Source organism: Chiloscyllium plagiosum, unplaced genomic scaffold (assembly GCF_037043375.1).
Source record: "Chiloscyllium plagiosum isolate Xiang-an unplaced genomic scaffold, Cpla_swu_hap1 HiC_scaffold_40, whole genome shotgun sequence".
Taxonomy (NCBI): Eukaryota; Metazoa; Chordata; class Chondrichthyes; order Orectolobiformes; family Hemiscylliidae; genus Chiloscyllium; species Chiloscyllium plagiosum.
In genome coordinates this window covers 21,715,393-21,735,505 of record NW_028270178.1, presented here as the reverse complement: position 1 = coordinate 21,735,505, position 20,113 = coordinate 21,715,393, and the positions used below count along the sequence as shown (strand labels likewise).

The 20,113-nt window shown below is 41.0% G+C and overlaps 1 pseudogene; it reads right to left on the bottom strand.

Moving 5' to 3' along the window:
* Nucleotides 1–3,240: 3,240 nt before the first annotated feature.
* LOC148138399 (uncharacterized) overlaps nt 3,241–20,113 on the bottom strand; it is a 52,444-nt pseudogene continuing 35,571 nt past the window's right edge.

Below are 20,113 nucleotides of genomic sequence, written 5' to 3'. Positions count from 1 at the left end.
AAGTTGAGAAGATTGAGAGCGTCAAGTTCCAAGGAGTGTCGAGAATAGACAACATCTTCTGGACTTGCCATGGAGAGAAGAAAGCAGAACAACGCATCTTCTTCCACAAGTGGCTGAGGAAATTCATTACGATGATGAGAAGCCTCACCAACCTGTACAGATGCACTGTAGAAAGCATACTGTCCATGTGCATGGTGCAGCAATCTCACTGCCATAGACCACAACAAACCAGAGAAGATTGCGTGCACAGCTTAGACCATCACCGAAGCCAACCTTTCATCCCTGAACTCCTTTTACACTTTTTGTTGCTGCGGAAAGAATGCCAACATCAGCAAAGACCCGTTCCACCTCGGTAATGCTCTCCTACACCCTCTTCCATCAGGTGGAAGATACAGAAACTTGAATACATGCACCAACAGGTTCAACAGTTGCTTATCCCTGCCTTTACTTGATTGCTGAACAGACTCTTTACCGTCCAATCATGTTGATCTTGTTAATGCTGATCTTGCTTCACGAAGTTCTTTTGCAGTGCAATTTGTATGGCATCTGTGGCAACGCACCCGATATATGACTTTGTTGACAATGACCTGCCTTTACTGCTTGCAATCAAAGGTTTTCACTGTACTTGTATACACGTGGCCACAATAAATCAATTCAAAACAGTTTGAATACACAACAATATTTATGGATTAACCCGAACAACTCCAATTAATCCTAATATTTATCTGTCACCATAAACAACTCCAATGCACAACAACATTGAAAGTTAAACCGAAACAGTAACAATATACAACAATATTTAGGTAGAAACACAAAGAAATTCAAGAGACAACAATATTGATGCAGATGCACAAACAGCTCCAAGGCAGAAGAATATTAAAGTAAAACAAGACCAGCTCCAAGGCAGAAAAATATTAATGTAAAACAAGACCAGGTCCAATGCACAACAATATTTCCAGAGAAATGCAAACACCTCCAATTCATAGCAATTCTATTCTTAAATACAAAGAGTTCCAATACACGACAATACTTATATACAGACAAAAAGTGCACCAATTTCTCTGAAAAAAGTATACTGTTTAGGATACTGTTGGGGGGGCGGGGGGGGGGGGGTTTCCACGGGCATGCATTGGGGTGCCGGCGTCTGCCACAGACTCTATCCCTGTTGTACAGAAGGAAAGAGGGAAAAAGGAGGAGAGTGTTAGTCGCTGGGGACTCAATATTTAGACGGACAGATAGAAGGAATGAAAGAAACCTGCAGTTGATGTGTTGCCTCCCAGGTGCCAGGGTCCGTGATGTCTTAGATTAGATTAGATTACTTACAGTGTGGAAACAGGCCCTTCGGCCCCGCCGAAGCGCAACCCACCCATACATTTATCCCTTACCTAACACTACGGACAATTTCCCATGGCCAATTCATCTGACCTGCACATCTTTGGATGGTGGGAGGAAACCGGAGCACCCGGAGGAAACCCACGCAGACACGGGGAGAATGTGCAAACTCCACACAGTCAGTCGCCTGAGGCGGGAATTGAACCCGGGTCTCTGGCGCTGTGAGGCAGCAGTGCTAACCACTGTGCCACCGTGCCGCCCACATATTATTTGCATAAGCCGAAATCAATAGACATTTTAACCACCACGGAGGGTGATACTGTATGGAAAGAGCTGCCACAGGAAGTGGTGGAGGCTGGTGCAATTTCAACATTTAAAAGGCATCTGGATGGGGATATGAATAGGAAGGTTTTGGAGGGATATGGGCCAGGCCCTGGCAGGTTGGACTACATTGTGTTGGGATATCTGGTCGGCATGGAAGAGTTGGACCAAAGGGTCTGTTTCCATGCTGTACATCTATAACTATGACTCTACATATTTTTGGCAAGATCCCATGTTATCCAAGGAAAGTGCGAGTAGGCCATCTAGTGGCTATTTGCTAGTATTGGATCAGCTGAAATACTGTATAAATCCTTGTAGCTGATTGTATTTCGGAGCACTATATTGACTGCTTCCCATGATATATATATCGTGAATAAAGTTGGTCAATACTGAAGGTCTGTTTCCAAGATTTTCTTCAACATTCAAATAAAAGCTTTTATTTCTCCTTCATAATTGTTTGATGTACTTGTCCAAAAACTATTATTTGATTGTATAGGCCACCCAGACTGTCCTGTATCTCAACATTCTCCAGTCATCTTCAGTTAATGAATATTTTGCTTGTCCATGCTGAATACGAGATGGACAATGCACAATATTATCCTCAATCTGCTATTTTTTGTTTACTCATCTTAACTAAATGTTCCTGATGGAGACTTATTGTTCAACTCATCAATTTCCTTCTTGACTCTGTATTAGTGTGAGTACAGTTTGTGATTATGAATGTACAAGCACTGATCTCTCGTTAGAGTTTAACGATGTGCAAATGACCCATTTTTCCTCAATCTGTTTCTCATCATGACTCAATTCTCGCTCTAAACTAGCATACTAACCCCATCACCATGTGCTTCGAGAACGGGCTGTAACATTATAAATGTCCTTTAGAAATTCGAATGCGCTACATCTGCATCCATCCGGCTTCGTTTATCCTCATAGATTAGGGACTATTTAGCCACGTTTTGCTTTTCAGAAAACACTGCTGGCTTTGCTTCATTTCAAAATATCTTGCACCAAATTCCTTTAAAAAGGCGGTGTAGCAATGTTTTCGCTAACAGTAACTGTTAGACGGACACAGACGTTATTTCTTGGTTCTGATTCCCATCCTTCGTTTGAGGAGGAGTGTACTTTGTGGTAATCTCTGTCAGTGAGAGGGATTGAACCTCAGTCAGTGACAGGGATTGAATCCATTCTGTTGGCATCAGTGTGCATCATAAACCAGCTGACAGCGAACCAATCTTCTCTCAGAAGGTTCAGGTCAGAATAGAATCAGAAGCGAGCAGTGCCATCCATCTGGTAAATGAAGGTGAGGCTGTGCAATTCAAAGGGCTGAACGACTGTTCAGGATTAAAACAGCGATGCTGCTGAATGAAAATAGGTGGTTGTGATGTTAGCCCCTGTCAGGTAAAACAGTGACAATGATTAGACTGTATAGAGGGTAAACACCATGACAACTATTTCCCTCTGAGAAATGAGCCGGTGTACAGCATGAAAAAAATATATTTTAAGAACATTTAATATTCACAAGTGCAATCCTCAGCCACATCAGAATAGGCTGTTCTGAGTGAGATCACGGGCTAATATTTACTTAGTTCATGAAGAAAGGTTTGGTTTAACTTTTTTCTTAACCAACGTCAATATCAAAAGGAAAGGATGTTTCATCATCTTCGTCATCTCTTCCCTGAATTTGGTTTTGTAGGTGTATAAATACGTGGGTTTGTACAGGAACTCATGAGAATGTACCCAGATTCAGTGGCAAAATATGTTGGAGCTGTGTTATCACCTCGGTAATACGCTGTTGTTGTGAGCTCGCTGGTTAAAAAGTTAACGACTGCTGTTAGCCACAATAGGACAAAACTGCCTGATACACTGAACAGTAACACGATGGATTTCCTTCTGCTTTTCATCTCAGGATCAGTGCTATTCTCATTGCTGAGACCCCACAGTGCGCTGCATACTTTGCTTGTCACTAAAATACGCTGGAATGTCAAAGAGTTAAGCAGTAATATCAAACAAAAAGGCAGCCATGCAACTAAAATTTATTTCTGCCAAGAGTAGGCCTCACCTGAAGGCGAAAAATAAAAGGCCATATTGGAGCGACAGCCCCAGGCAACGCTTGAAATTATTCAGCTGGAGTCACAGGCAAACCAGAAAAAGAAATCAGGGCAGACAGCGTGGTTGAAATCACAGTGACAGTTCTCACTGTGCGGTAGTTTAATTTGAACTTCTGACAACAGATTGTTACAAACCGGTAAATTGCAAAGAAGAAAGTGAACCACACAGACATATCCAGTGTGGCAGGATTAACACAGAGAATGAACTAACAAACAGCATTGTAGGATAGAAATGAATGTGTAAAGTGATAATTCAAAATATGATGCACAATTACAATAAAAAATGTCACCAGGAAATCTGCAGTTGCCATGGCAATTATGTAAGGCAAGATACATTTAGAAAGTCCATAATTTCCACTGGAGAGAATGACGATGACCAGTAGGTTTGCTGTAAGAATGAAAGAGAAGAGATTAGAAGTCGGATTCCATAAAGAAATATCACGGAAATGTTTGGGAAATAGTTGGAGGTGAGTTTACAGCGAGTTTCCCAAAGATTTATGTACAATGTAGACAAACGGACTGCATTTTGAGGTCAAAACAACATTGAAAATTTAAAGTCTGTGCTCTTCCAATAAACTTTATATTTCACTAATGGCAAAATCTAAATTAATTCTAGATAATTGCTAAATATTTCTTGATTCCAATAAAACATTCTGTTTGGACACAAACATTGCATTAACATCCAAGAGTTGATTTTCTTTGCTGATACCTATCCTGGAGGCGCTGCTCAGTAAATGTGCATCATTGAGTCTGTATTCCCCAGTTCCTTCTGATGGATAAGTGACTCTGCAATGAGGATTATTCCTGAAATCTGTTACATGAACACCAAGACATTCACTGTCCAAGAAGAAAAATAACATTGTCTTACCAAGAACACCAAAGGCTGCAATAAGAGGATAGTAAATGTTCTTTATTTGGAGAATTGTAACCAAACTTTCATGAAGAATAAAAAAATTCCCTTACATTATCTGGCTTCGTGTGAAATCCATCAGAGGTCCTCAATTTCACCTTCTTTATAAATCAAGCCATCTCTCCCTCAGATTAAATGAGACCATATAATAACTGTGTCAAAACAATTAGTGGCAGTCCTTTAGCAAACAAGAGATGGCTTTCTACCTCAGCGTGGCTGGTTCATCAGGGGGTTAATTACAAAGCTCAGGCCATGAATTCCCAAACATTAGAGTTTCTTTGAGTGTGTGTGTGTGTGTGTCTGTCTGTCTGTCTGTGTGTGTCTGTGTGTGCGTGTTCCCCAGAGGAAGGGAAGATGAAACCCAATGTGTAGGGAATATTTTGTGAAGGCTAGATAGATCATTCCACTAGTCATTGCTGTTGTGGAATGATGCTAATTTAAGAAAATCTTCAATAAAGTGTCATTTAATAATATTGTTTAGTCTAAGAATGACAGTGCAATATAATGATACTGACTGCTGTTAATTTCCTCACAGTACAATGCATTGTGTCACGTCATTAGCAGTGATGGGAACTGTTATGTAACATTACTCTTGATTGGCACCTACTCATATTCCTGGCGATGCACAAAATCTAGCATTAACGTTTACTCTAACAGCGCACAGGAAATACTCTAACATGGTGTAAAAGATAAACTGTCTAGACAGCATGGTGGTGCGCACACATGCAGACACTCGTACACACACACATGTAAGCACACGCACGCACGCACACACACACATACACACACACACACACACACACACATACAGTATCAAAGGAACGTTGAATGCAAAGGATTATTCAGATTTCTGAAATCCCTGTGTGTGCAGTGAGAGCAGTGGGTGTTTGGCATCGAGTGTGAGAGACTGTGACAGTATGTATGATTGTACAGTGGTCTGTATGTTTTGTGTATTATTACTGGGGCAGAGACAGGTTGGGGTTTATGGACAGTTACACCATGGGATCATCGACACTCAGACTGTGCACTCGGATGGACACATGCAGGCAGACAGGCACAGTCTCACATCAACATACTTAGGAACACCATTAGAAATACACACTCTCTCTCTCTCTCTCTCTCTCGCTAAAAACACACACAAATGCAAAATAACAGAGTTCAAAATTACTGCTATTAATCATAATAATAAAAATTCAGATATCGAATTATTACACAGAAACACATGAAACTGGAATTGAGTCGGTCACTTGCGCGCTGGAACTGACTCCACCATTTCAGAATTCACCATACTCATCGCCCCAGAGTAACCTTAGATTCTTATTATGCAAGGGAATACATCTACCTGTAACTTAAATATATTCGTTGTCCCAGAAAGTGATGGGATGGGGACAATCAGTTCCAAAGTTACACAGCCCTAAAAACTAAATTCTCATCTGTGTCCAAAAAGGGTGACTCCCCCACTAATGTTCAAACCGTGCCCACAGTCTGAACTCACCCACAAGGAGAAACATTCATTGCCCATCCACCATATCCAGATCATGAGAGACATTATAGACATTGATCAGGTTATACTCAACTCGTCTGAACTCCAGCAGGAACAATCCCTGTCTGTCCACCCATCCCCAAAGCACAAGTCACTCAATCAAAGGATTATTGGAGTAAAATATGAAAGGCATGGAGAAAGTTGACAGCCAACCGCTTGTCCCCAGGGTAGGAAAGTCTAAGACTAGAGGGCATGGAAATGTTGGGCTGAAGGGCCTGTTTCCATGCTATCAACCTCCATGGCTCTTTGACTCTGTGAGAGCCTATGGTACAAGACAATTGGATTGCCAATCAGTGATCCTGGTGTCACCAAATTCCCTGTCACATCAAGCCTATGGCTCAACTGCCCATGAGATAGGGCTGAAATTTATCAGTTGTTACAACACAGGGTAAACCCCTCTGCAAATGTAAACCCAACACACAGAAGCTGACTTTGTGCCGTAAACTGTTACATTTCAAGATACAAAGATTTATCCCAGATGTGACTATTTGAAGTAAAAACTAACAATTTTATTCTTTAAGTCCCACAGAGAACCTTAAAACAATAGCTATTGACAACTCATTTCTCTTAAATCTATCTTTCACCTCTCACTCTACAATACTGGTCCAATTTTTTTTTAAAACTGAATTAAGATTTACAAAATAAATCATGTTTCAAAACCAGCCAGCATTGTAGATTTTCCTCTGTGTTTTCCTGGGTCATCTTTTCTTCTGTCTTCTCTTGCACAACGTTTCTTATTGACAGGTACCATTCAGAGAACTACTATTACGCGTGGGAACACCTCCCACCTTGTACATGGCAGGTACTCATGTGACTCAACCAACGTTGTCTATCTAAGACGTTGCAGGCAATGATGCCCGGTGGCATGGTGCATTGGGGAAACTGAGCAAACGCTACGTCAACGGATGAATGGGCACCACACAACAATCAACAGACAGGAGGGTTCCCTCCCAGTTGGAGAACTCTTCAGTGGTCCAGGACATTCAGCCTCAGACCTTTGGGTGACCATCCTCCAAGGTGCACTTCTGGACAGGCAGCAGAGAAAAGTGGCCGAGCAGAGGGTGAAGGCTAAGTTCGGTACCCATAGGGAGGGCCTCAACCGGGACCTTGGGTTCATGTCACATTACAGGTGATCACCATTGCACTACAGATATTCCCACACACACACTCTCACATACACACGAACACAGGTACACACAGACGCACAAACATACACTCAAACACACCCATACAGACACACACACTCTCACTCTCACACATGCACCCCCTCACAGACTTAAGACACTCTGCACTCACTACAGACACACAGATACACTTTCTCACACTCACAACCCCCACCCCAGACAGACAAACACACACAGACCAGACAAAGACCCAAATGCACACATATATTTTGTGTGGTGAATTTGTACTTGCAGAGTTACATTGTACTTTGCTCAAAAACTGCATGCATTCATGTCGAACTCTGAGCTCAAAAACTGCATGAATTTATGTAAAACTCTGTTATCTCACTTTTTAGATTAGAATCAATCTAAACATCATGGCATAGACAGAGAACACAGGTGGCCAACACCTTCAACATATTGTCTAGCTATCACCACTGTTAACAGCTAACCCGAGAATGCTACTTGAATAAAAAGGTTTTGTGATTTACACATGAAAGAAGTGAAACTATCAGTGTATTCTAACAGATGAAAGGCTTAACACACAATCAATTTCTCAATGTATAATTTCTGTTACATCACACTGTAAATTTTTGCTATAAACTCTGTGTTACGATCGAGTCTTCCACTATCACCTGATGAAGAAGCGTCGCTCCGAAAGCTTGTGTGCTTCCAATTAAACCTGTTGGACTATAACCTGGTGTTGTGTAATGTTTCACTTTGTACACCTCAGTCCAACAACGGCATCTCCAAATCATGAGTAAAATTCAAATTCGATTAGATTTTGATATCTGAGTCATAATTTAAACGGATTGGCCAAATTTGAATTTGTTTTTTTCCCCTGGCAACGCAATCCCCTTTATTTGTTTCAAGCAAATGTTCCCTTTTTAAATTGTTCAGCACACTCTGTGCTTTCAGTCAGTCCTTGCCAGCTTCCTCTCTTTCTTCAAGGTACAGTACACATCTAAACCTTCATACCACCGTCCCCTAAAGAAAAAAAAAGAGTTTTCATAATGAAAACATGGCATCTTCTTTTTCTCTATCCCTTCGCCACATGACTACAACATACATATGACTTTAATCTAAGTTCATTTTAACTGCCTCCCGCATATATATATAACATTGAATAGATACCAAGCACATCTATACTTTATCAGCTAAATTCACTATAATTTAGTGATGACATTCTTACAACCAGCAATATGCACGATTTGTAAATTGAAAGTCAGTAACATAAGACTCCAGTGAAATAGTCTTATGCTGTTGTCTTTAAAGCATTCGAAGAATTTAAGGGGACGATGATCCTTGCACACAACCATCTCTGACACGACACTTGTGACATGCATATTAAAATGCTGTAAGGCCAGTACCAAATTCAACAGTTCATTTTCGATCGTGGAGTATTTCCTCTGGTGGATGTTGAGTTTCTTCAAAAAATAACCAATTGGCAGATCAATCCCATCCTCACTTTCATGTAGGAGTACAGCTACAAATCCTGTTAGTAGCATCAATGAAAACTTTGAAGGATTTCGAAAAATTTGGTGTCGCTAAAACTGGTTTCGTGGTTAATATTGCTTTCAAATGATTGAATGCGTCCTGGAATTGTTCTGTCCAGTGAAACTCTGTGTTCTTCTTCAGCAAATCTATTAGCGGTGCCACTACATTGCTGAAGTATGGAACAAACTTCCAATAGAATCCGCTGAGTCCCAGAAAACCAAGCACCTCTTTCTTCGAGGTTGGTCATGGAAAATCCTCGATGGCCTTCGTTTTTGTTTTCTGTGTGGTCAACCTTCTCTGACCGATGATGCGTCCCAAAAATGTCAACAGTGCTTTCACGAATTCAGTTTTGTTTAAGTATATTCCGAGTTTTGCTTCTCACCGTCATTCTTAGGGCTCGGCCAACGGTATCATGTGATATTTCCAGGACTTACTAAAGATCGCTACATCTTCCAAATACAAGCTTGTTAACCCAGGCACACTCTGTTCATGAGTGTTTGAAATGCGGCGGGTGTGTTCTTCATTCCAAAAAAAAATCTTTAAGCTGATAGAGCTCATTTGGGGTTACAAACGCAAACATTTCCTTTGTTGTCTCTGATAAAGGTAATTGCCAGTAACCCCGCAGTAAGTCCAAATCGGTGATTGTAACTGGCTTGTTGGACTTTCTTGATACAGTCTTCCAATCTCGGAATTGGACATGATTTTGATTTTATAACAGCATTGACCTTGCGATAATCCATGCAGTGCCGTTGAGTCCTGTTTGGTTTGGGAACCACGACAATCGGCGAATTCCCCTTGCTCTGGCTTGGTTCGATGAAATTGTCATTGAGCACGGCCTCCACCTCTTTCTGGATCTGTCTGCCTTTGAGAGGATTAAGCCAGTAGGACTATTATTTTATCAGAACAGTATTCCCTACGTCTACTTCATGTACAACAGCATTTGCCCTGTCTATCTGACTTTTATATATATCCTGATATTCAGTGACAAATCTTCCAATTGTGTTCTTTGTTCCTGAGACAGATAGATCAATAACCAATCCCACTCCTTAAGGATTTCTTCATTTTTTAAACATTTTAAGACATATAAAAATCCACACCATCTGGATTTGATTCCTCACTCTGTGGGGCAGTAACTAACACCTGTTTCTCCAGTTCTTTCTCTCTAGTCTAACACTTATTCAATATCTTCACATGACATGCCTGATAAAGGTTTTTTTTTTCTCCATCTGGCATCTTTCCTAGATAGTTCACCTGACTCAACTTTTTCTCAATTTGATAGGGACCACTAAACCTGGCTTTGAAGGGTTCTTCTATCATTGGTAACACGATATCCACTTGGAAAAGGTACGAGTCAGAGAGCGTTTTTATCTGCCATCTGCTTCATTCCATGCTGTGCCGTCTTTAGAAGTTGTTTAGCCGACTCACCTACTCGACTTAAACTCACCCTCACTTCTAATACATAATCTAATTATGAGATCTCCGACTTTGGTCCAATAAACTTCTCTTTAATTAATTTCAAAGGGCCTTTCACTTCATGCATGAATATTAACTCGAAGGGAGTGGGCTGAGTAGATTCATTTGGCGCATCTCTAATGGCAAACAATACGAATGGGATACGTTTATCCAAATCATTCAGATAATCCTGACAGTATGCTCTCAACATGGACTTCAAAGTATGATGCCACATTTCTAAAGCTCCCTGGGATTCAGGATGATACGCACTGGATTTAAAGTGCTGTATACCTAAACTATCCATACCCTCCTTAAACAGCCGAGCAGTAAAATTTGATGCTTGGTTCGACTGAATCTCTCTGGGTAGCCCATACAATGTGAAGAAAGGCATTAAGTCCCCACAGCCCTTTTGGCCTTGATACTCCGGAATGGAATTGCCTCTGGAAATCTGGTAGTCACATGCATTATGGTTAACAAGCACTGGTTCCCACTTTTCGTTCTCGCGAGGGGACCTACACAATCAGTTATAACCCGCATGAAATATTCTTCAATGTGGGAATTGGCAACAAAGCTGCTGTTTTTATTACCACCTGTGGTTTACCTACCATTTGGCATTAATGACACATACAGCTAAAGGGAACCAAACCCTTGTGCATTCCAGGTCAATAAAAGTATTTTGTACCTGAGCCTGAGCCTTTGGTACCCCGAGGCGACCTCCTACTGGTATTCCATCTGCTATCCGTAACACATCCTGTCTATATGCTACCAGCAACACAATCTGATGCACTTCGGCCCATTTCTCTCCTGTACTAACCTGCCATGATCTCCATTTTCGTCTTAGGATTCTATCTTTCAAATAAAATCCTCAGGATTATTCGCTGCATCCTCTTTAGAATACACATCCACATATATAAATATCTTTTTTCATCTTGTTCTCCTGTTGCAAGTCCCTTAGCCTTTCAGACCTAAACACTCCTGTCTGACCCTCTACCTGTTCAGGTTTTTTTTTCCTGAACCATTTCATCAGACAGGATATCCGCTAACTGAACCTCAACTCCTTCAGCTTTCTCTTTAGTTTTTACTTCGTGCTGTGATTTATGATAGTGGGATCTGGCTCCCACACAGTCTGGGGAAATACCAGGTTATTTCTGTTTTAACTCCTCAGTTTCTTGGTCTTCCTTGGGTTTCTCCTCAACAACGGACCACCTTGGACCCTGCCAAACCATTCTCAAAAACAAACTGGATTCCTGGAACTGACAGTCTGTCAATCACTCCTAATGCAAATTACCCAGTCTCCAGTTGGCACTTCAAAATAGATCAGACATAGGGGAATGCTAAATTTCTGTCCACCTATTCCACAAATTGCCACACTCTCGTGTAACAGATCAGAAAAGGTGCATATTCACTCATCCCTTACTATCAGCGACTGGTTAGATTATGTATCTCTCAAAATCATAACTTCTTGTCCTACTCCCCCTTGTTCTTTCTGAGTAAACTTTACCCACAGAGGTGAATTAGTTGTAGAGATCAGATACTAACTCCATACCCAGCCCCTGCCCAGACTGTGCACTCTCCTGCAGCTCCTCGGCTCTTCTTGGGGTTACCTTTTCTACTTCTACTAATGCTACTGGCTTATCTTATTTTACCACATCTTTTCCCATAATGCTTTTCTTCAACAACCAGCACTGTGACTTTATGTGTCCCACTTTACCACAGTGGAAACACCTGAGACCTTTCAAACTCCCTGTCCACCGTCTTTGGCTTCTTTTTTGTCCTGTGGTGAATTCTTACCAGTGCTCTCCTCATGGTTTTGCAGTGTAGGATCTTTACTTCTCCCAACTTCTGTATCTCACAGTACAAGATTATGGCCGGAAGCTTGTCTTATGCACCAACATGTATCCATCTGCTATTCTTGCTGCCCTTCTCACTTTCTGACCTTTCTGTTCCTCCACGTGAATTCTTAACATTTCTGATAGAGAATTTTTAAACTTCTCCAGCAGCATAGCCTCTCGTAAGGCCTGACACATCCTCTATTTTTAAAGCATGCAGCCATCTGTAAAATGGCTATTTTTAATTCTTTCGAACTTGGAATAAGTCTGACCTGGATCCTTCTTTTTGTTTCTGAAACACTGTCTGCATTCTTCTGGTATCAATTCATAAGCAGTTAAAATAGCGTGTGTGACCTCTTCATAATCTCTTGATCCCTCATCTGATATAACTTGCTCCGCCTCCCAGTTTAGTCTTAACAAACATGGGACCACTCCATCTGCCCAGACAACGTTTCAAATGAAATAAAGAATGTTTCGACATCTTTCTCATCAAAATGCGGCAGAGTTTTGACATATTTGTTTATATCACTACCATCTGTTTTAATCTCCATCCTGATAACTTGAGTTTGCTGACGTAGTCGCAACCTCTCAAGTTCAAATTCTCTCTCCTTTTGCTCAGTGAAGAACGGTCTCTCTCTTTCTTAATTCTCTCTCTCTCTTTCTCGCTCCCTTTCGTCTCTCTCTCTCCCTCTTTGCTCAGCTAAAAAACTTATATTTTTCTCTTTTGGCTCTCTCTCTCTCTTTCTCCTCTCTCTCTTTCTCTCTCTCTCTTCCTTTTCTCTGTCTTTGTTTATATCCTAACTACATTTTCCTCAATTGTAATTAAAGTTTTTCCACCTCGACTGCAATTATCTGTTTCTCTAATACACCTAAGTGTTTGCGTAATTCCCTTATAATTTCCGCTTTACTTTAATCCTTGGTCAAACCCAAATCTAACTTCTTTACTAATTCTAAAAGTATGGCATTTTTCTTACTTTCTAAACTTTCTTGGCAAATTTGAGAATCATCTTCAAATTCCAGAAATTCTTTGGCAATTCTAAGAGCCATTTCTCTCACGTTTAACCAACCACAAGTCATTGAAATTAAACAAATTGTCCCACCCACATTTTATTTAAAGATCTAGGACACTAACCTGCAAGTAATTAAATCCATTGGGTTTTCACATTCCCCAAATCGATTCAAATCTGTCCAAATCCCAGCGCGGATCTGTCTAAACCTGTTGAAATCGTGCATGAAAGCCCCCAAACTGTTATGGCATGGGGTAAAGCCCTCTGCTAATTTAAACCAGCAACACGTGCTGTAATCTGTTAAAATTCAAGAGGCAAAGAAATTTCCCAGAGGTCACTATTTAAAATAAAAATTAGCAACTTTATTCTTTAAGTCGAACAGAGAATATTGAAACCAACATCTATTTAAAACTTCTTTCTCTTAAACTTATCTTTTCCTCCCACTCTACAATACTAGTCTGACAAAAAAATCCTGATAAAGATTTACGAAATAAAATCCCGTTTCAAACCTAGTCAGCTTTGCTGCATCTCCTTTGTAGATTTTCCTCTGCAGATTCTCACCAGGTCGGCCTCGATGTTCTGCTGTTCAAACCCCTTCCCCAGACAGGCACCTTTCAGAGACCTCTTGTGCTAGCAGTGTCCGGTCTTATATCCTAAAACATCAGATCGTTTCATTGGTTTTAATATTATTAAAATATTAAATTCAAACTTGATTGGAGTTTGGTATCTTGGGACATAATTAAATCTGATTAGCCGAATTTGAATTGCATTTTGTCTCATGGCAACCTAACTGTTCTATTTGTGTCGACCACGTGTTGCATTGTCACCTTGTTCAGAACACTTTATGCTCGATCAGGTAGTTTTGTTAGCTTTTCAACTCCCTTAAAGGTACAGTACTTCTACACCTTCATAAAACTTCCTACCATCAAGCCAATTTTGTATCCAGTTGGCGAGCTCTCCTGGATCCCATGAGATTTAACGTTACTCAACAACCTACCCATACGATACCTTATCAAAGATCTTGATGAAGTCCATGCAGAAAATGGTTATTGCACAGTCTTCATCTACCTCGTGGTTCCCACTTCAAAAAAACAGAATCAATCAGGGCTTAGTTTTGGCCAGAGATGGAGAATTGTGTGCAGTTCTCACTGAAACCAGAGGATGGAACTGATTGGACTGGAGGAAGTGCAAAGGAGATTCTCCATGAATGTTGCTGGGGGTGTCACAATGCAGCTGTGAAGAGGGTGGTTCATAAACTCGGGCTGCTTTCTTTAGAGCAGGAATCGGGGTATATAATACTATGTGGGGCATGGACATTGCGGATAAACAGTAGTTGTTTTCCCATTGTCGAATGTCCAATAACAAGGCGGGATAATTTTAAACTGAAAGGCTTAAGGAGGAGCATGAGGAAAACACTTCTCTCCTCGAGGATGGAAGGGGCCTGCAATACACTGACTGGAGGGTAGTTGAGACGAGAAACCTCTCAACCTTTAAACAATACTTGATGAACAGTTGAAATATCATAACATTCAAGCCCACAGGCCAAGTGCTGAAAAATAGGATGAATGTGGATTCAGTATAATTTCAGTGGGACAAACATGATAGGCTGCCCAGCTATTTCTCCTCTATGTGATTCTGTCATTCTGTAATTCTGAAGGGAAGGTTCCGAATTAGATTCTTTTCTCGTATTTGTCTGAGTATCAGTTCCAGTTCTTGATATGATCAGTATCAGCTTCAAGTTCTGTATTAGAGTGCTCGTTCACAGATAGAATTTCCCAAATGTGTTGTAAAACTGAATGAACAAGAACAACAGTGGGACAACAGGGTGCAGCAGAACAGCTCTCAAGGAGCTCGACAGCATGAGGTACTGAATGACTGTATAACCTCAGCAAAATGAAGGGCTTCACGAAAAAGAATATCAGAAGATATTTAGATATGTATGGCATTGTTAGGATATGGAACAATGCAAGTATTGTCATTTGAAGATAAATTGAAATTAACTTTGATGCCTGATAGGTTCAGATTAATCTAGTCTTTAGGGTATTCAATTACAGCGGAAAATCTCAATGATATCACATCACTAAAATAAACCTGTTGTCATACTTTGTTTGTTCAAAATGATATAAAAAAATTAAGATATAATCACAATTTCTCTGTGGAGATACAATACAGTATATATATAAAAAAATACTGTTACTGTGTCAGTTCCAGTTTCGAGGGAATGCTCCCGTTCCAACTGATTGGCAGCAGCAGGGAGAGGTTGTTTCACAAACAACAAAATGCATCTTCCAATAGAAATGGTCGTCAAAGTATATTGCACCATCCTTGCTGTTGTTGGTATTCCTGGTAAGTCTTATAACAACTTAAGTTGCGTACATCTCTGCATTAAATCAGACTTATTCCACTCTATGACTCTTAATCATTTTATTTCCATTTAGCAAGGCAAATACTGATGCCAAATTCCAGTATCCTCACTTATTGAGTTCAAAGAAATTCGTTTGATTAGTAGGTTCGTCAGTAATGTGCAGCATTACCTGTTTCTCTATACTGTGCAGAATGGGTTTACCCAGAGCCCACCTTGATGGGGTTGGGCTGAGCACAAGCCCTGGCTGGTCTAGAAAGTGTTTAGCAAGACCACTCTCTCTCTCTCTCTGTCTGTGGGAGTCCAAAGTCTGCTATTGGTCAGATGGGTTTTTATAACAACCCACCTGTTAGTGATACCTGGTGTTTCCCATTCCTTGATTGGAAGGGATTGTGTTGGGGGTCTTGCTCAGGCAGATCGCTCTAAATAGGCCCAGATACAACAGGTGGGCAACGATCGAGTTGAACAAGTCATTACAGAGTGAGAAGAGAATGTCAGCATGGATAGCTTTGACCACCTTGTCTGTTTTTTTCAGTCAGTGGATGTGTGCGGGCATGATATTTGTGAGGATAGTTCACTGGGAGGGCCGTTGAACACAGGATTCCAATTATGATGTGTAATGTTGGATTATTTGATTGGCAAAAATACGAGAGATGGAAATGTGTTGCTGGAAAAGCGCAGCAGGTCAGGCAGCATCTAGGGAACTGGAGAATCGACGTTTCGGGCATTAGCCCTTCTTCAGGAATGAGCCTCATTCCTGAAGAAGGGCTAATGCCCGAAACGTCGATTCTCCTGTTCCCTAGATGCTGCCTGACCTGCTGCGCTTTTCCAGCAACACATTTCCATCTCTGATCTCCAGCATCTGCAGACCTCACTTTCTCCAAAAAGACGAGAGAGTTGTGCCATTTGTAAAACGGTGGACAGTGCTGTGATGTGGAGTTTACTAGGACAAATACTGAGATCTGGAGTACAGTGGTAGCAGCTCTCACACAGAGGAACAAACAACATTGTCTAACAGGATGTTTCCCATGTTGCACTTTGTTGCTGTTACCCTTTGATGCTCCTGGAGCAATCCTGGTCAATGTGAAGGGGCTCCCACGTACATTCGTTTGGGATTGTTATTTGGACTTTGATGACCAGTTTGGATAAGTGTTATTATTATTTTGATTATTGTTATGGTTATTTGTGCGTACCTTTAGGTGAATCCTATGGATATATTTTAAAACCAATTCAATGTGAGACCATAGAGTTACACCATCGAGGGCAGTATCCCGTCAACTTTGCGAGATCTCTGTTCTTCCACCTGGTCCACGGGGCTCTGAACGGTGGAGATTGGGTGGTACAATAAGGTTTTTCACTGATGAATGGCAAGTTGGTTTGGGGTGACTGGTGTGCGATTTAGGATATTTGATATTGTTGTGTTCCTCCAAGGGTCCAATCGGGATCAAAAACATCCGGCCATACAGACTGATTGTTAGCTCTGCTGTTGGGATGTTCAGTTGACCTGATGCTCAGGACTCAGGGACTTGTTGAGTTGGATAATATATCTGGGTCACCGGTTGATTCATGTCCATCCGTAGCACACTGCTAAAAGAATATGAATTATAGATGTATATTGTTGAATCCTTTGATTGTCAAAAAAGATATGTATGTTGTACTGCCTCATTACCCTGGATTGAATGATGTTCTTGGCCCCACAGCATGGCACATCATTGCACCAAGTGTCACACGGGATGTCTGTCCAAATAGTGAATGTGGTTTATAGGTGGGGTGTTTATAGGAGGTCACATATCGATACTGAGTAAAGCCACCCTGTTTCTTAGCTGTTGAAGTTTGGAAATTGTGGAGGGGGGTGGGAATGAGTTAGTATCGAAGGGATTCATTGTTGCCAGCTCACAGTTGGATGTTTATAAATGTTTGCAGTATTGTAAACACTGAGCTGTTCACTCCCACAGCACACTGTAAATGTCAGGGCTGCTACACTAACCCTGCTGGCTGGGAGATATCTGGCACAGTGTGTTTTACATCAGGAGAGTAACACAGTGAATCAACCTCTTTGATGCAATAACGTCCCCTTTCTTCAATTCCAAAATAGTTCACTTGACAGAAAATGTTATTGTTGGAGTGTTGGGTGGAAAAATATCAAATGAGATTCATGTGGCATTCGATAAGACTGTAAGAATGAGAGAACATGACTGCCATAGTGCCACAGGTTAGTGCAGTACAGAAGACTGAGTCAACAGCAATAACAACAACAAAACAGATACTGCTGGGAAAGGTCAGCAGGTCTGGCAGCATCTGTGGAGAGAAATCACAGGGAACGTTTCAGATCCAGGAACAGTATGCAATGGATTGCAAATCGGAAATCTTTGCAGCTGGCTGCATATGTTTGGCGCTCAGTTTATAAAGTGAAATATCCCAGTAAATATAAACAGATGTGATAGTTGTTATGAAATTAAAATGGCAGATTAACAACGTTAGTTCAATGAAGTGCCCTGTACAAATATTTTGTTGACCCAAATAATATTTTTGGTACTGATTAATCTTCCAGCAAGGTTAGGACAAGCTCGGGGATGTGGCTACATTAATTTACTACTTGTACGTTATTAATCATGGATTTACAGCTGGACACATCAGTATTTGATTGGAATTGGATGAATAATTGTTGAATCTGCTTTTCATAATCTGCCCACAGTTAAATTTCGAGTGATCGCTGCTCTTCACTTTGAGGTGTGTGTCCTCCTTGGGGGGAGGAAGTGAACCGTTAATCAGTGAAAAATCAATCAGCTTTAAGACAATATATAAAAATAAAAATACCAATGAATGGGAATACAAATGTCTGTTTCACCAAATAACTAACTTTACTAACTGCAATATTAAGATTATGGTTGATAATTAAATTGGGGAGAATCACCTCGAATTGACAGACCAGAATTCCGAACATTTAACATGGTGCTTTAATGTACCATACAAGCCTCTCCCTCTACCAAGTGCTCTAACGCTGAATAAGTATTCCACATTAATGAACTTCATTTGCCATTTCTTTTATTAGTGTAGATATTATTTCCGTATCTACGTCACAAAGTTCTTTATATCTGGATGCGTCTGTGTACTCTATGTCAATAACATTGCTCACAAGTCCAGTTTCTAACATTAGGAGCATTTCTCTTACTTTAGTGTGATAGTGACAAACGTTCCGACCCGGCCAGGAGCCCAAACTCTGTAACACGTTGCTTGTTTATTGTACTGTAACCTCTGGCCTTCCGACACAGCCACATGTTGCCTGACCTTTCCAGCTCCACATTCTATCCAATCTGACTTCCAGCATCTGCTGTCCTTACCATCTCCACATGTTAACTCTGTAATGCACCAAACTCAGAACTGTTTACCTTGCATTTACGAAGGATTGATGATCTGTTCCTCAATTACTTATTTTTCCAGTTAACGTTTAATTCCTGAAAAGAAATCTTCAGCTCTTAAACATATTAATTCTGAGCTCATGTTTACAATAAGGAACCCTTGAAAAACTGAACTCAATGAGATTGCAACACTCTTTTGTTTCATCCTGACCTTAGGTGGAATTGGTTAGGGCTTTTGGAGGTCAGTCATCTTAGTCACCACACACCTCTGCTGGCTTCTGCATGGTAGTACTTTGACCCTAAAATCTGCAGCTGCCTCAATGATGCCCTTCCTTTATCATAATTTCAAAATTAGAGATATAGATGTCCCTTGAATTCCAGCATCAACAGATTTCTGTCTTTATCAATACCATGGACCAACCATTGACGAGAAAATGACCTGGCCCAGCCACACAAGTGCTGTAGCCACAGTAGTATGTCAGATACTCTGATAACTGTGACAGTAAGCTCCCTGACTGCCTCTATAATCCATGTCCACCATCCAGAAGCACAGGTAAGGGCTGGGATGGAATGATCTCCATGTACTGGCTGAGTGCAGTTCAAATGCAGCATTGAGTGTAACACTCACAGATCTCCACATTGTACAGGACAGACAACTGGTCCTAGTGATTGGCACACAGATCATTCAGTACTCACTCTCTTCACCAATGACACCATGACCAGCAATGAAAATCATCAACATGATCCAAACCAGTGCAAGTCTCATTTGAATAGCACTTTCCATGATCTCTCGGCAGAACAAGGACAGCAGATGCAGAGAAACACCATCACATGCACGTTCTCTTTCAAACTAGATTTAATTCTGACTGAAAAATATTGTCATTCCTTCACTGTTGCTGGGTAAAAAGATTAGATTAAATTTCCTACAGCATGGAAACAGGCCCTTCGGGCCAACAAGTTCACACTGACCCTCTGAAGAGTAATCCACCCAGACGCATTCCCCTAACAATTTAGGATAGCATGACAATTTAGCATGGCCAATTCACCTGACCTGCACATATTTGGATTGTCGGAGGAAAGCCACGCAGACAAGGTGCAAACTCCACACAGACAGACGACTGAGGCGGGAATTGAACCCAGGTCGCTGGTGCTGTGAGGCAGCAGGGCAAACCACTGAGCCACAATGCCATCCTGATTCTGCAACTGTACCCCAGAAACACAGTGGGCTTT